We start from the raw sequence: 15359 nt of genomic DNA, 5'->3' as shown, positions 1-15359 counted from the left end.
CTTCCTGCTGTCTCCTTGGATGGTAGAGTGTGGACCCTGGGGTGTAGACAGTGGGGTGTGTGCAGTGGGGTGTGGATGGTGGTGTGTGTGGAAGGCAGGGTGTAGATGCTGGGGTGCATGGAAGGCAGGTGGTGGGTGGTGGGGTGCATGGACAGCGGAGTGTGGATGGTGGAGTGCATGGACAGTGGGTGGTGGGTGGGGTGCATGGATGGTGGGGTGTGGGTTGTAGGGAGCATGGACGGTAGGGTATGGATGCTGGGGTGCATGGACAGTGGGGTGTGGGTGGTGGGATGCATGGACAGTGGGGATTGAGGGGTGGGGTATGTGCAGTCAGTTGGCTAGGATCCCAGTGCCCAGTCTTAGCCCAGGAAGAGCAGGGTCCCACAGCCATCTCCAGCTAGGCAGAGAGGCTGTCCCTTGCTAGAAAGTTGTCCTTTCTTGCAGCATGACCCTGCATGTTCCCTGGCTCTATGGGTTCCTGTGTGCTCATCTCTCTCTCAAGCCAGTGGCTTGGGAATCAAAGGAGATGGGACAGGAGGACAGGGGGCTCTGATCTTTGACGGTCCCTGTGTCTGAGTGTAGGTGAAAATGCTCTGTCCCCTGGGACCCTGGAGAGCTGAGTCCCAGCTCAGCTGTGCAAACTCAGATGGGGTCACCTAACCCCTCTGGACTTCATTCTAGGAGGTCTTAACGACCCTGTGAACCCTTGGGCTCAAACATTAGGTGCTTGTCCTTTCTGCCCCGACCGGCCAGATTCCCCCTTGCAGAGCTGGGGCTGCATGGTTGTCTCCACAGTTCTTCTGCTCAGGGGACCCAAATCTGCCTCCACATGCCCAGGACATGCGGGGGATGCACACAGGTGCTCAGGAGGGGCTGCACTTTGGGCAGGGGCCAAGCCTTACACGGCCCTGGAGGAGGTGGAAGACTGTGCCACCCTCAGCCTCACAGCTGGCGACACGGGCACATGCACTTCCTGAACACTAGAGGGTCACATGTATGCATGTGTGCATGTGTGTGTGTGTGTGTGTGTGTTGTGTGTAGAGAAAGAGATTGAGAGAGTCATGTAGATACAGACATATGGACATAGACCAGGAGACAGAATGTCCCGGGTTCAGTTTTCTGGAATTTGCAAGTTGAATCAAACGGCTTGGAAGTTTTATTTTATTTTATTTTATTTTATTTTATTTTATTTTTAAATATTTTATTTATTTATTTGAGAGAGAGAGAACGAGTGTGCACATGTGGATGAGTTGGGGGAGGGGCAGAGGAAGAGGGAGAAGCAGACTCCCCGCTGAGCAGGGAGCCGAATATGGGGCTGGATCCCAGGACCCTGGGATCATGACGTGAGCCAAAGGCAGATGCTTCACCGACTGAGCCACCCAGGCACCCTGGAGGTTCATTTTAAATATCATCTTTGGAGGAATAAATGACAGTGGCCAGAAGGACAGGAGGATTTCATGATCTGAGTTGGGCATAGCATGGTGATGTTGTACAATGAGAAGGGAGCTGGGGTAAAAGAAGTGGATTTTGGCTTTGGTTTTGTGGCCGATGATCTGAGTGTCCTCAGGCAGGTGGCTGCGCCTGGCCTTGAGGCCAGTTTCCGTGTCTGTGACGTGAGGGGGCCTGGATTCTGTCATGGTTTAGGGGCCGGAAGCAATGCGATGGGTTCTCAGGAAGAGCCTGGACTGGGAGGGGAAGTCTTGGTTTGAGTCACATTCGTCCCTTGTCATTGTCGTGCCCCGTGTCCTCGGCAGTGAAATGCAGTTGATCATATGAGGTTCAACCAAATGAAATATCCCATATTTGACTATGTTTTTAACCTCAAGAATGATAATCTTAGAGTTCAACCTAATATCTGGTCCATCTGCCATATAAAATTGTTGGAATCGACATACAAAAAAGTATCTAAGAACATTTTTAAACAGCCGAGACTCAAAACTGCATATTATTTTATTGCCAACCCTGACATTTTGGTTCCCCCCCCTTGCTGAAACCGAGTGTTTCTCTTCCTTTTTCTGGACTCCTGCCGCGAGGCTGGGCTGCAGTCCTGCGCGTCCCACCCCCGTCAGATGTGGGCCTGCGCACGGGGAGCCGCCCGCGGCCAGCCCCATTGGCCTTGTCATAGTCGTCACCTGTTTTTAAAAAGTTGTCATGTCACGTCTCCTGGAGGTGAGCTCTGCAAGGAATTCCTGAAACACTGACCTAGGCCGGATTCCGGAGACACGCAGTGTACATGCGGAATGCTCAGGAAGCCGTTGGAGGCAGCTGCCCCCTCCCCAGAGTGAAACTGAATTTAGTCCAGATAGCCCGTGCCTTCCTGCAGTGCCCGTGGAGGGAGGGTGTCCCTTCTCCTGCTGGTGGAGGAGAGGAAGAACTGGGGCCCTGGCTTTCTGGGAAGGGGGCGGTCAAGATCTGAGCCGCTTGTCCCCCATGTTTCCTGTGGGGCAGGGGCACTTCAAGTGTTGTGTAGGTGTCCGGGTTCTGAGGTATCCATCCACTCGTTATCAGTATTTATTGACGTTGAGGCTGTATTCTAGAAACGGGAGGGGAGAGGTGCAGGAGGTGGACAAGGCCTGACTTCCCATTTTGGTCTTGCCCCACGTGGGGCTCCCTGGAAGGCTTCTCTGTGCTGTGTTTGCTCAGCTCCCACTGCGGGGGAGTGAAGGTCAGCCCCCCACCTGGGTGGATGTAGGGTACGGCGCCAGTGCTCCTTCATGTCTACACCCCTGCGGAACCCAAAGAATCTGAGGAGGGAGTGGGTTTCAGAACTGATAAGATTGAAGATGCACTCAGTTTACAGAAGGTGATAATACAGAGTAAGACATTTGGACGTGAGGTGTGGAAGAGGATCTATGAAAAGTGAGGCTTCAGTGCTTTTTTCCAGAAGCACCCACTTCTGATACTTCTGGCACCTGAGACCTCCCAGCTTAGTCAGCAGCCAAAAGCCCCAGGAATGTGCCCCAGGCTGTTTCCTTTAGGGCTCTGCGGGGTGTCAGGGGTTAATGGTTAATGGTTTGACAGTGATGATGAAACCGAAGCCTGTAATTTCTGCTGAACAGGGGAATACGGAAATTTCCACTTGTAGCCGACTTTGGAGAGAAACATCAACATCAGAAAAAAACAACTCACCCACAACTGAACTGTTTATGATGCATGTCCCAGACCCTGGCCAGAGACAGAGGTGGCCCCCCTGACATTGAGTGGGGGAGCAGTTTCCAGAAAAGAGGAAGCCAGCTTTGGCAAAAGCAGAAGCGACTTGTTTGCAGAGGCCCCAACCTTGCCAGCCTCAAACGGGGAAAACTTGTTCTTAGCCAAGTGCCCGAGCGCATTATGTCAGCAGGAAGACGCACTCCCGCTCCGGAAAGTTGTGGGTTTGGCCTTTCACAATTGATTGTCATAACCAGGCTGAACTCTGGCCTTTGCTGAGTTGTTTTTTTTCCCCCCTTAGCTCAGTACGTGTTTACTTTGTGATGTTTCCCTCCTAGGCCATTAAAAATCTGCTAGATGACGGTTGTCTTAGGAGGAAGAGTGTAAGTCATTCGTTTCTCAGAATAAGGCATTCAGGCAGACAGAAGAGAAAGCATTCCACACAAGTCCTGGCCATCACTGCTGAAGGAACTTGAGCCCCCGCTCTGCAGTCCCACCGGGTTCTTGGGGTGGAAGGAGGTGGAGGTCAATGGCCTTGGAGGCTGAGAAACTAACTCATCGAGGACTTCTGATTCGCTGTTGTCAAACTTGGCTTCCAATCAGATTACTGTCAGCCTCTGTGAGAAGTGATCAGGGGCGCATCCCTTTTCTCCTTGGCACCGAGTGTCCTTCTGTGCTTCCCTGGCAGATAATCGGGCGAGGTGGGCAGGGAGGGGGCGGGATGGGCATTTTTCCTGGACATAGGACAGTGGAGGTGGGGTGAGTGTGAAGGAGCCCGGGAAACCTTAAGGATTTCGGAATCCGAGCACCTGAGTTCAAATCCAGCCTTGGGATGCTTCCACGGGCTGCGAGGTTGGGCTGGTTTATCCCAAAAGGACGATTGCTTCTCTGAGCCTCAGTTTCCCACCTGTGAAAGAGAGGAAATAGCCACCATGTCAGGTTATTCTGAGGCAGAGCATAGGACAACTCACCTTACTCCTGATGTTCGTTTCTTCCCTAAGTTGAAGTGATATCGTGTTCTCTGGTCAGTTACTTTGCAATTTAAATAAACAGGCAAATTGAATCTCTTCTTCCAGGAGAAGCCTTCTGGCGGGGTGCCTTCCAATTAAACACCCAAGAAACTCCCTAGGTAAGGACCGTTCATGGTTTGTCCTGGACATGCCTGGTTTACCCCCACTGTCCCAGGGTATTTGTTCTAAGTGCCCAGTGTGGACATCAGTGGCATGTTGCTGTGGCATCCTCCTGCCTCGTTCTGCAGTCACTGAGCTGCCTGTGTCCAGGTCCCCTGGGTCTGTGGCCTCAAGGGTCTCAGCCTCACTGGCAAGCTTACCCAGGGCCCATGCACTGCCCTCCAGAGCCCAGGGCCCCTATGCTGGGCACCCTCAGCCCAGCGGTGCCCCTGTTTGGGATAGCTGTGCTGTCCTCTGGAAACTGGCAGAGCACTGGAGTGTGAGGCCACGCCCAGCAGTAGCAGGTGCTGCGGGCTGACTCATGGCCCCCGAAAAGATATGTCGAAGTACCTCAGAATGTGGCCTTATTTGTAACTGGCTCATTGCAGATGGAATGCGTTGTGATGTCAAGGTGGGCTCCTCACCCAGTAGGACTGTGTCCTTTTGAGAAGAGCAGGCACAACTGCAGAGAGGAGGCGGCAGGGACTGCATGCCGGCCACCACCAGAGGCTGGAAGGGCAAGGGAGGCTTGTTCCCTCCACGCCTCAGAGGCGCTCTGCTGACACCTGATTCAGACCTTTCAGCCTCCGGGACTGGGAGAGACTCCATGTCTGTGGTTTGGAGCACCCCCCACCCCGGGGCCGAGTGTGGTGCTGTGTTGTGGACGCCCCAGGACAAGGCTACAGTTTGTGTTTCTCTTCACCCTCTGGCTTTGGCTCTCCTGACCCTCTAGACAGAGGCAAACAGAGACACGGAGAAACTGAGGCAGGCAGTGCCTTGACCCTGAGCTTTCCCACCCAGCCTCTGGTATCCAGAGATCCCTCGGACCCCATTAGATGAGTTCAAGGAAACCCGTGCATTGCCAGCACGGCCTGAGCCTCGAGGGTGGGAGAGCGCTCCGACCGCCAAAACTTTCTCCAAAGATGCTTCGCCAGGAAATCCTTTCCCTAAGGAGCTCCGCCAAGGCGGAGTATGCCCGTGCTTGCTCCTCTCCTCAACGCGGCTACACTCCCGTTTCCATCAGGGATCACAAACAACTTCCTAAACAGTAATTAGTTTTTATTCCAGAGCAGACGCTGTTGGAAGAGCACCGTGGGAGCAGGAAGCCAGGCCCCGGGCCTGCCTGGGCCAGCTCCCTGCGGCCCCGCCAGCCACCACCCCCTCCTCACCTATGACAGGGTGTGGAGCAGACGCGACGTGATGTGTGCAAACCAAATGAGCTTAAGTTATTTATGACCCCTAGTTTTGTTTTCTCCCTTCGCAATGATCCAAACATGCAAGATGTTTGTCCAAGGTTTTGTGGGGTCGGTGCGCATAAGTTGTGTTGTGAAGCCTGGCCTTCGCGGTTTGGCTCCGCGGCCCGGGATGGGGGTAGGGTGCACCCTCGCAGCACAGTCTAAGGGCCCGTTGGCTGCTGGTGAATGATTAACACCTGGCTGAAAAGAGCAGTGGGATTTGCGGTGCTTGTGGAGGGCCTGCATGTCACCCGCCCCAATGGCATCCTCCTGGTGCGACGTCGGAGGGGTGCACCGCCTTTTCTCTTGACTTGGAACCCCCGAGGAAGGAAGCCTCGTGTCTGGAAGGCAAGCCACTTGAAGAGACTTCCCATGCGGGGCAGGAGAAGGGTCTGCTGGGGGTGGGGAGAGGCCCAGGCCAGCCCTCACGGGCACGTGGTCAGCACTTGGCCATTCAGTTTAGCAGATTAGCTCGTTGTCACTTCTGAGGATCTGCATCTTCAGAGGATGCCAAAGCCCTGGGACAGGGATGGAGATGGGAAGGTGCAAATCCAGGGGTACAGCCTGAGCAGAGAGCTCCACCCAGGCTCAGGCTTTGAGGGCCTAAGAAAGACTAGATCCTGGGCAGCGGCCAGCGGGAAGTGCTAGGGGGCCACCGTTGCACGACGATGTGCCTTGACGAAAAGAACAGAGCTGACAATGGAGGGAAAGTCACCTAAGACCAGCTCACCTAACTCACGTGTGCACCCTGGCGCCCCCCCCTACTTGTTAACCACACCTGACCCTTGGCTGGGGAGAAATTACCAGCAGCCCAGGGGCTCCCCTTCCTTGCTTTGCCAAGAAGGGATATTTCTGCCGGCCCCGGCTCGGCTGCAGGGCGCAACTGGTGCCGTGTGCCCTGCATGACACCAGGTAGCTGGAGGCCCCCGTCGAGGGATGGTCTTCCTGCAAGGTCCCAGCGGTTTACCTGGGAGACTCCATAACCATCCCACCCATTCTTCCATCATAGGCAGCCCCCTGCAGGCACAGGCTTTGCGCATAGGAACCCCTCCCCAACATTTTACCCCCATGCCCACTTTTATTATCAGAGCCTTGGTGATTTTGCAAGAGAACAATCTAATATACAGGTAGGGACTCAAATTTGTGTCCTTAAAACAGAAATTCCCTTGCAAAACAGCTGGATCCCATTCCAAGCTGTGGGCTCTGGTGGACCCTCATCATCTATGACCCTGTTCCACAGAACAGTCGTGGAAACATCCTCGAACCGAACTTTGGAAAAGTGCACATATGGAGGATGTATGAGAACATACTATTTCCTGAAACCTGTGGTGATGGCGAGAGTAGGATTCACGGCTGCACATACACACATGTATATACACACATGCAGCCACACACATATTCACACACACACACATCCATGCACATATGCACCCCTGCATGGGCTAAAACGCCATCTCCCTCTCGTGTCCCAAGTTACTGACCCCGCAGGGAAACAGAGACAGCATCGTCGGATAGGTTAGTCCCAAACTGCAGTGATTCACGGGACCTACATGGTTTGTAGCCTAAGTACTATTTTTTAATGTAAATCTTTTTTTTAAAGGTTTATTTGAGAGAGAGGGCATGAGCGGGAGGGGCAGAGAGGGTGGGAGGGAGAGAATCTGGAGCAGACTCCCTGCTGAGTGCAGGGCTTGATCTTATGACCCTGAGATCATGACCTGAGCCAAAACCAAGAGTCAGACACTTAACCAAGTAAGCCACCCAGGCACCCCTCTTAAACCTATTCTTGAAGGAAACATCCTAGGACGAGCAGAAATGGAAAGCCAGTGTGGCTCACGGTAAACCGTGACAACGAACACGGGAGCATTCAGGTGGGCTGAGCCTGAAATCGCCACCGGGCTTCATGGGTCCCTGCCCTCTGCTGGCCCACCTCTTTCCTGAGACCCCTCCTAGCCCTCTGCTGGGAAGACCTCCCATCTTTGCTGTGCTGGCCAGGCCTCTGGCTCATGGGAGAACCCAGCCCCAGGAGGAAGGTGGAGAAGGGGGCCCCCGAGCTGCAGACTGCACCGGAGAGCCGCTGCTGGTTCTGCGGGGTGGATGAGCTCGGAAGTCCTGCCGCTGGGGAGCTGGAAGGACTCTGACCTCCTAGGTGGGTCCTTTAACCTGCCACACCATTTTGGCAAATACCCTCCCCCACCTCTAACTCTTGGTGCCTGGTAACCTGGCCTCCTCCTTCGCTGGTGAGGAGGGTGGGGAGGCAGGCAAAAGCCTAAAGATGTCCCACACCACCTTTCCTTTTATTTCTCTCACCTCCTGGTCGCTGACCTTGCCTTTTCATGGAAAGATACCGATTCATTTGTCCAAACCCATGTTTCTCGGCATTTAGCTGGTGCCAGGCACCGTTTGAGATGCCGGGGCTGTCGGTGAACGAAAGTGCCGGATATCCCTAAGGTGCAGGGCTCGTGTTCTGGTGCGGAATACACAGTCGACCACAGCACACGGAGGCGTACTTCAGCGAGTGTGCTGGTTGCCAGTGGGTTCACGCTGTGAATTTGTTCGGGCCGCGGCCTGCGGTAGAGATAAGAAGAAGAATGGCTTACATTTCCATGGCGCTTACTTTGTGCCCGCCGCTGCGATAGTCTCTACTCGGTTGTGTTTCATTTTTTCAAAACTGGTGGGGATAGCCCACTTCAAATAATTTTATGATCTACTAGAGGGGCCAGTGTTTGAAAAGCACTACTCCGATAGCTGCCCTCCCCTAGTTGGGAGGGTCTTCTTGCCTAGTCCAGTCCTGCCCCCCATGTTAAGTGGCAGACCTCTTCCCTCTCCTCCAGGAAGCCCACTGACCTCACAGAAGCACAGGAACTGAGAGCTAGACTGGTGTGAGAGGTGAGACACAGCCTACCAGCATCTCCCCATTTTACAGAAGAGTAAGCTGTGGCCCAGAGATCACCAGCAGACAGCAGACCTGAATACCGGCCTCTGAGGGGAGCTGCCTTAACTTCCCCACAGCCCCACCACACCCCTCCGCTTCCCCATCCTACACGGTGTAGGACTGGTGCTTCCCAAGCCCTTGGAAAAGGCCTGGGGAACGGAAGGATTGTTTTCTGGTCTTGCTTCCTCCTGGACCTCTCTCCACCTGCACCCCCACCCTCCCAACCCTGACCGAGAGTTGAGGTTCAGGACAAGGCCTTGGAATCTGAAATGTTGAAAAGCTTCTCAGCCAGTCTGTCCACGGCCAGACGTGGAGCCAAGGCCACAGACTGGAGTGACCTTGTGGCCCACTGCCGCCCCCTTCATGGCCTGTTCTCGATGGCCCTCTGAGCCTCCTGAGGCCCGAGTCTTGTGTCTTCTCAGGCTCCCCGGCCCAACGCTGAGGGCGTCAGTGCCTGAGGTCACGGCTTCTCAGCTGACGGGAGATGGGAAGAGGGTGGATTTCCATCTGCTCTTAATCAAAGAGAGCACCGGCTCCGGTCCAGATGTTTGAATGGGGTCCAACTCTTCCTGACCTTGAGTCTGCTGAATCCACAAATTTATCTTGGTAAATTGTTTGGTAATAAGTGGTCTCACGCTCCAGTCTAAACTTCCTTGGGAGGCTTCACCCCACCGTGGATGGAGACAGGCCGTGTGATCCCAGATCCTGGAAGGAGAAGGACAAATCCATTCATTCTTTTTGGAAGCACACCAGCGAGATATCACTTCAACTTTGCTCTAGAAATTATTATTTTTTATTTTTTTGGTGACATAATTTATTAAACTTTTGGGAAAACAACAACAGGGCAACACATTTGAAAACCTAGCAACAGCCGCAGCCGTGTCATGGTTCAGCCTGACTTGGACGACTTTTCCCCGCCGTAGTCCTTACGAAGGGCAGGCCTGCGGGCTGGGATGCGGTATCTGACGCATACAAGCTTTGGAACTTAACAAAATGAAATACAGCCCTGCTGCTGGGTTCCCTTTGCTTTCAGATGCCAGCTTTATGGTTTCTTCTAGGATCTAGATGCGTGGCCCACCTGCTGTCCGTGGGCACTAGCCGTCTGTGCGTGGACCTGCGTTGAAAGCTCTCGGTGGGCCAGAGCACGGCATGCATAATTCACGCGCACATACGTGGGTGTCGACCCCTGTGTGTCTGCACACACATGGCAGTATCTGCTTGTATGGACATGCATGTTTTAGGGGGCTGGCGTGTGGGCTTATAAGCCTGCACAGATGCAACCAGACTTGTCTGTCGAGACGGAACCAATTGCATGGCACCGTCCAGAATTGGACGTGACCTGTTCTCTGTCCTGAAGACGCACCTGCCCCTGAATTCTAAGACCAAGGACTCGCTTAAGAAGGAAATTCGTACGGAGAGTGCTTGTGAGTGCGCTTTCGGAATGTGTTAATAACCCGTGTGGGCTGGACTTCCCCTTCTCTCCTCACCCCCACCGCTGCTCCCGGCCGCAGCCTGGCCCCACGCCCCCCACTCCAGGGTTAGGAGCCACATGTACAGCTCTGACCCGAAATCTCCGAGTCATAGTTCACTTGCATTTATTAGCACTTTATATTCTTCAGCTAACTTCATATGCACATTTGACAGCTGAGGACCCTGAAGCTCAGAGAAGGTAGGCACCTGGCCTCCCCTCGCCTCACTGGGGAGACGTCAATCAAGTCTCCCTGTTGAGCCGCTCTTCCCGCCCCGTTTTCCAGGAATCCCTGGGTGTGTGCAGAGCTCCAGAGAGTGCACTCAGCCTGTGCTGCCGTGGCTTCCTGGCCCACGCGGTGTCACAGGCTCTGTGCAGAGATCTCCCTGGAGTAGGAGTCACTCTCCATGCCCAGTGACATTGCCGGGGTGACAGACAGCCTGGGGCTCGGCACCTCGGGTCCAGACAGAGCTCCAGCCAGGACCAGGTCTCCCGTCCCCTTCCTCCCCGAGTGGTGACCAAAGCCCAGGGCAGTGTTTCTTTCACACCCGTCTTCCCTCGTTGAAGGAATAAATGGTGCAGGTGAAGCACGTGGCAAACCACGAAGCAGTGTCAAAGTATCAGACGTGGGCAAGGTGTGCCTGAAGCTTTTGGAATGGTAAACACTACTGTTCTTACACATAATCGGCACCAAATACGACTTCGCCGAGTGAGAAAGAACAGAACTAACAGATTCATGGACCATAATTTTCTAGGTTGGGGAAACTGAGGCCCAAAGAGCTGGGGCAGGGAGGGTGTGCGCAGAGCTGCAGACAGCTTAGCTGCAAACCCGGGTGCGAATCCCAATCCGCGGCGCTGCCTGTCCATCAATCATCGATTTCTTCTTTATGTTTTCTTTCCTTTCCTTCCTTCCTTCCTTCCTGTCAGTCTCTGTAATTGGCTCATGACTGAGAAAATTACTACCTTTTTGATTCTTGAAAAAACTGTTTTCCTATGTAGATTTTGGTCTGGTGAGTGCTGGGTGGCTGGGGGGTGGGGGTGTGTAAGCACATCGTGTTCCACTCCTAGACGATTAGGAAATGGCCTGATTCGTGTATCTGGCGGCTGCAAGTCTACAGACTTGGCACTGGGAGAACCCGCTCTTTTTCATGTTGACCTTGCCTCCAGTTAAGTCAAGTCAGACATGTCCAGGAAACGGGCTTGCCCGAGACCAAGGTGACAGCCTCAGGCTGCTCAGGCTGAGTGCGCCGAGGGGACAGCCGGGGGCACAGACGGAGGCCAGCTGGGCCAAGCCTGGTGGAGCTGCGGTGTTGCCCAGGACCAGGGGACACCAGGCCCTCTGTAGTCTAAGAAACAGTGCCATGCGATTGTGCCATGCTCTGGCCCCTGCTGACCCCAGCCCACCGTGCCCTAGAGCTAGGAGTTGGTCTCCAGTCTTCCAGTCTAGTGCGTCACTATTGTTGCTTCTAGAAATGGAGGATCCACCTGGAAGGGACAAAAAGGTGGAATCAGGTTGTAGAATTTCCTGCCCCTTCTGCCCTCCTGCCTTGGCCTGTGCTCATCCCCGGAGCTCCACGCCTTCGCAGAGACTCCGTTCCTAACTCCCGCACTAGCTCTGCCCTCACCGAGGTCTCTTCTCTGCCCTGCTTTGCCAGGAGCAGCTGCCCTAACACCCCACGCTTAGGGTTGGTTTGGTTGCCGGCGGTGGGACACCAGGGGCCCTAACTCTAACCCTTCAGAGGGACCTTCTGCAGAAGGAGGAGTGAAGGACCCAGGGCAAGGTCACTAGAAAAAGTCCTTCATAGATCGTTAGTACCTTAAAGGGAAGTGATAAAGGTGTTAATGCTTAAAAGCTCCCTGCCAGCAAGGTGGGCAGAGCAGCACTGAGCCTAGAACCTTCTAAGTCCTCTCTTTCCGTCTCTCTACTTCACGATTGCACCCTTTCTCAGGACAGCTTCCAATCTTTAAAAAATATTTATTTTAACTATTTCTATATGCCTTAATTCTCATATGGACTATTTCTGTATGATTATGAACCATTTTTTAAAAAGATTTTATTTATTTATTTATTTGACAGAGAGACAGCCAGCGAGAGAGGGAACACAAGCAGGGGGAGTGGGAGAGGAAGAAGCATGCTCCTAGTGGAGGAGCCCGATGTGGGGCTCGATCCCAGAGTACCGGGATCACACCCTGAGCCGAAGGCAGACGCTTAACGACCGTGCCACCCAGGCGCCCCTTATGAGCCATTTTCTGCTTCTCTTGTGATGTACACTCACTTTTGAGGCAGTGTCTGGGAGCAGATGACACGGGGCTGTCACCTTGTCAGGGCCACTGTCCCAGGACCCCATTGGTTCCCTCCCGGTTTTCTTCCATGATTAGGTCCTCTTGCCCACTTCTCCTCTCGCTCCCCATCACCCGTGGGTTGGCTCCAACCTGGAGTTGAAGGCCATCTCCATCTTTGCCCCTGACTGTCTGTTCTCAACAGGGGGCCAGAGTGATTGTGTTACAATATGTCAGGTCATGCCTTCCCTGATAGAAACTTCCAGTGGCTCCGTGTCACGTTCAGATGAGTATGGTTTCACTGCCTTTTTGACCCCATCGATTACCTCAGCCACACGGGCCACTGCTGTGCCCCAGACAGGCCCGCCTGCTCCTGCCTGCTCCTGACTCCGGGCCTTTGCACTTGTCATTCTCACTGCTGGAAACCTCTCCTGAGAGAATCCACATGGTGAAGTACGGAGAAGACACAGTCTCTGACCTTAGAGAAAGGCAGAGCCTCTCATGGCCTTTCCCATATCACAGCCCATCTTCCCAAACACCATCCCAGCCCCTTCCTCCTTCAGGCTTGTCTTGGTTTCCTGTTTTCCCTTCTTTCTGCATGGCCAGGGCTGTGGTCACTCTTGTCACTCACTGCCTCCTTGATTGGTATCAGTGACCTCAGCTGAGCTGGTGATGTGCCTGCCGGTTGCTCGTCTCCCGAGGATGCTGAGCCAAGCCCGCTGGGCAGTGTGCAGGCTGGCACTGTAGACCGCACTGCGTGTGCCAGTGAGCATGGTGCCGGGGCACCTACCGAGACCCAGACAAGGATGCAGACAAGGTCCGTGTGCTCACGTGCTCCCACGCGCGCTCGTGCGCGTCTGTTAGCTGTCACCAGATTTCCCTCGGGAAGGGTTGTATCCATTTGCATTTCCAATAGCAACGTGTGAAGGCGGCTGTGGCCTCTTCTCCCACAGGCTGGCTGACAGAATGTGTCGTGCTCCTTCATCGTTTTTGCCACTCGGGTCAGTGACAAACGGGGCTCAGTGTGGTTGCCGAACTGTTGTTTTGCTGGCCTTTACACACCTTCTGTTTTTTTCGAACAGCTTTATTGAGTACAATTGACTGAGCCACAATTTACCTGTGCAAAGGGTCCGAGTCGATGGCTTTTAGGATATCCGCAGATCTGTGCAACCATCACCACAGTCAACTCTGGAATATTTTCATCCCCCCGAGGGAACCCCCTGACGCTGAGGCTATCACCAACAGGTTCCCTCGTCCGCCCTCGCCTCCCCCCAGGCGACCACCACACGACTGTCTGCTTCTATACCTTTCCCTGTTCTGGGCTCTCGTACAAATGGAATCCTGGAACGTGGTCTTCACCCCGGCTTCTTTCACTTAACCGCATGTTTTCAGGGTTCACCTGTGTTGTATCCATCACTACTTCGCCCCTTGTGGCTTCACGAAATTCCATGGTGTGAATACACTGCGCTTTCTTCATCGGTTAAAGGACATTGGGGGTCATTTCCACCTTTTGGGGACGAGGAATAGTGCTGCTGCGAATGTTCATGTGCGCATGTCTGGGTGGGTGTACGTCCTCATTTCTCTCAGGCTCACACCCGGGAGCAGAGTGGCGGCTGGCTGCTGGAGTCGCTCTATGCTTCCCTTTTGAGGGACTGCCAGACGGTTGTCCAGACGGGCTTGCTGGCTGACATTCCCCCTGCAGTGGACGCGGCTCCCGGCGTGTGCGTGTCCTCACCAGCGCATGTCCCCGTGTGTCTCTTTGCTGTGGCTGTCCTTGCAGGTGGGAAGTGGGGAGCCTCGTGCCTTCCATCTCCATTTCCCTAGTGCCCGATGGGGTCGAGCATCTTCCCCTGGGCTCTTCGGCCATTTGTCCATTTGTAAATCTTCCTTGGAGAAATGTCTGTTCATACCCTGTGCTTGTTTTGAAATTGAGTTGTCTTTTCACTGTCAAGTGTGAGAATTCTTTATATATTTCAGATGCAAACCCCTTATCAGATGCATGATTGGAAGATGTTTTCATCCTTTCTGGGGGTTGTCTTTTCACGTTTTTGGTGTCTGTTGAAGCACACCAGTCTTGAATTTTGAAGAAGCACAATTTATCTCTTCTTGTCTTTTGCTGCCTGTGCTTTTGCTGTCATGTCCAAGGATACGCACAACCCGTCAGAGTGCATAGGGCACCCCTGTGAGCGCACGCATTGGCAGTATCCTGCCGATCGAGATCTCCACGAGACCAAGGGCCCTGAAAGGGATGAAGAACGTTTCCAAAACTGCAGAAATTTCTTTTTTCCTCTCACTTTTGCTTTTCCACACTTTCTATCGCTGCCATCTTAGTGAGATGAGCTTTTCGTCATTCTTTTTTTTTTTTTTTCCAGGCATTATTCATTCTCTCTCTCAACAAATGTTTGCCGAGCACGTACTGTTCGTCAGGCCCTGTACTAGGCCCGATGAATCAGATGTCGCCCTGCTCTCAAGGACAGCCCCACCCTCAGCTGTGTGGCTGGTATTTGATGCCCATCCCAATTCCCTCCTCTCAGGACCGCTACACGGCCACCCTGACCCTCGGGACCTGCCTCAAGGCTCCACGGGAAGGAAATGCAGGTCTTACAAAAGCGTGGAGACCCATGGACAAGGAATTGCACTCATTTCAGGGTTCTGGGCTGGGGCTCCCCCTGGGCGGCAGGGGCTCGTTACTACTAGTTGAATGAGTAGGTGATGCCCAGAGCCCCCAATCCACATGCCATTCACCCTCTGTTCTAAGAGGAGCTCAGAACTGAGGCTCACATTGCCCTGCATCACTCCGTTGGCCTTTTTCTGGACGGGGACGAGCAGGGCAGGTAAAGAAGGGTGAGGCAGGGTTCACTGCATCTGCTCAGGGTCCGAGTAGCATCGGGGAGAAACAGCACCAGCATGGGGCCCTGTGACCCCCTGGGGCTGCGCTCAGGGACGTACGAGCCCTGGTGTTGGAAACCACGCCAGGAAAGGCTACGGAAATCCAGGTTTTACTCAAAACCATCTCAAGAAATCTCTATGGAAACGCGTATCAGGAAAAGCCCACACTTCTACCCAGGAACTGCTCCGTTCTCTTTGTGTAAATGGGCACCTGTAACCCATCGTGTTTTTATTTTCCT

General features: G+C 53.8%; 1 protein-coding gene and 1 pseudogene across 8 annotated transcripts in view; both read left to right on the top strand.

Annotated features, from left to right (window-relative positions):
* PRKAG2 (protein kinase AMP-activated non-catalytic subunit gamma 2) overlaps nucleotides 1-15359 on the top strand; it is a 256416-nt gene that overhangs the window by 17971 nt on the left and 223086 nt on the right. The gene's annotated exons all lie outside the window — the stretch shown is intronic.
* Nucleotides 1479-15359, top strand: part of LOC113241414 (transmembrane protein 126A-like) — a 53818-nt pseudogene continuing 39937 nt past the window's right edge.

This window comes from Ursus arctos, unplaced genomic scaffold (assembly GCF_023065955.2).
Source record: "Ursus arctos isolate Adak ecotype North America unplaced genomic scaffold, UrsArc2.0 scaffold_3, whole genome shotgun sequence".
Taxonomy (NCBI): Eukaryota; Metazoa; Chordata; class Mammalia; order Carnivora; family Ursidae; genus Ursus; species Ursus arctos.
The sequence above is the reverse complement of the archived record's forward strand: the minus strand, read 5'-3'. Positions and strand labels throughout refer to the sequence as shown.